Genomic DNA, 1,954 nt, shown 5'->3' on the forward strand with positions numbered 1-1,954 from the left:
CCCCCACACACACACACACACACGCGCGCATACTATCCTTTAGGGCTAAGCCCCGGGTGTATCAAATGTCTGCCTCCGCCTCTGATTATTAAGAGAAAAGTAAATCTGAACAGATTCTTAGTGTTTTGTATGGTTTACTTCTAAATCTAAATTGTTAATCCTATCACAGTTTAACTAGTCGGTAAAAAAAACAAAAACAAAAAAAAAAACCATGCAGTTTTCTATGGTTACAAAATGCAGCATATGCTTACTTAAACCTTGTGAAATCGCAACATTTCCCCAAAACCTTAAACAAGCTATTAAAACAAATGTTAATACAAAGAGATTACATTGTACCTGTGTCTGTGTCTGAGCTACTTTCAGCGTGGGTTCACACCAGATAGGTCACTGCTGGAAATGACTCCTGACTCCTGTAAAAGGCAATGCGGTGCTATAAAAGGCAATGTTTCTCCGCTTGCAAAGACCAGTCTTTTATAAAGTCGCACAAACACTCGGAACTCTAAAACGCCGGATCAATACATAACTTCGCCCACTGGACTACTTTAAGGTCTGCTGGTATGAACGGAAAGGTAAAGCCCACTCCCCGATAAAACCCCCATCTGGAAGTTGCATCAGCCTTCCTTGACTTTAACACTACGTGCACCGCTTCCTGGTGAACTATTACAGTCAAGGCTGAGAAACAAAATGTTGCTGTTCTCTCACAGCCTAATAAATTAATTTATAAGCAAAAGCATGCTCGTGAAGTCTTGCCTAGTTCAGGAAGAGTTCAGACCCTCCATTTCTGTCAACCGTGGAATGAAAAATGTTCCGCCTACAACGGACAATCCAGCGGGGAACAACTCGAGCGCGCCCACGGAGGTGTGTCACTTTGGCTCCACCCAGAGAACTTATTGTTAAGGAGCCTTGCAGGCACCAGATGGCACTCTTTACAAGTAAAAGCTTAAGCAGCTTCTCCCTAAGAATCCCTGATGGTGATCAGACACAACAACACACCCTGCAGTCATGTGTTAATTTTAAAATTAGCCCTATATCAGTGCGCATACATTGACATTTTCCCCCTGCTGTTCCTCCTTCCTTTCATCAATGCATACAAACACTCGCATCAACACTAGATGATTATGGCTTGCATGTGAAGTTGCAAAAGTCTCCAATGGGAAAACAAAGCTGTTAAACTCCACGCTCTGAGTTTCCTGCTGAGGCTGCTCCATGGTATCATGTGGCGAGCCTCTTATTTTAGTCTGGATGTTAATACATAATACAAATGTACACTGCGATTTAGGATTATCAATGTAAAGGCATCTTAAGCCGAAGCAAAAAAAAAAAAAAAAAAAGTTACAGATCTGCACCACCCTGGGACACAGAGCTTTCAAGAAGAGCAGTCATCTTTTGGGGAGTCCTGCTGGTAATAGCAGCAGAAGTTTTTGAGATCGGTTGATAAATCAAGCTGCTTTAAGACTCCCTCCTTTGCTTTGACTATAACTACTGCATGTAGCAAACCTCTCTAAAACATAATTGGTAAGAGAAGTGCTCTATACACTGGCTTATCTGACATTTCTAGATTTATGGTTGACTGCCGCTCACCCTGTGGGCCAATTGTAGCTGCCCTTGATAAATGGGAGTAGGTGGTCTTAGGCGATTTTAAAGCAATGCAGTTCTTTTTGGAAACTGAGGGGGAAGTGCCTCAAAAGAAATACTTAGTCAACCTGCTATCACGGCCTTTTACTCCTTTTAGATACAAGCTTTGTCCCTTTCTTCAGGATTAATCAAACCTCTTATCTTAACCACGTTAATAAACAGGGTCTTCTGGAATCTGTATTAAAATCAGTTTGTTGCTATAGGCCAGTGTTTCCCAGCTGTGGTTATCAGGAGCTTGAGCACTGATGGTTTTCATTCAAGCTGTTTAATGAGGATTGAATAGACATGAGATACCAGGAGAATGTAGTTAATTACTTTC

The 1,954-nt window shown here is 41.7% G+C and overlaps 1 protein-coding gene across 2 annotated transcripts in view; it reads right to left on the reverse strand.

Annotated features, from left to right (window-relative positions):
* The window catches only part of LOC102196361 (high affinity cationic amino acid transporter 1-like), a 17,924-nt gene extending 17,080 nt beyond the window's left edge, over positions 1–844 (reverse strand). Inside the window, exon 1 of one of the 2 annotated variants that reach the window (XM_005735978.2) lies at positions 751–844. The gene's annotated coding sequence lies outside the window, so the exon portion shown is untranslated. Of the gene's footprint in view, positions 1–336; positions 411–750 lie in introns of those variants that run through there. The other variant, XM_013911597.1, reaches the window with a different exon arrangement.
* Positions 845–1,954: the final 1,110 nt, after the last annotated feature.

This window comes from Pundamilia nyererei, unplaced genomic scaffold (genome assembly GCF_000239375.1).
Source record: "Pundamilia nyererei isolate P.nyererei 1_Seehausen unplaced genomic scaffold, PunNye1.0 scaffold00066, whole genome shotgun sequence".
Classification (NCBI taxonomy): Eukaryota; Metazoa; Chordata; class Actinopteri; order Cichliformes; family Cichlidae; genus Pundamilia; species Pundamilia nyererei.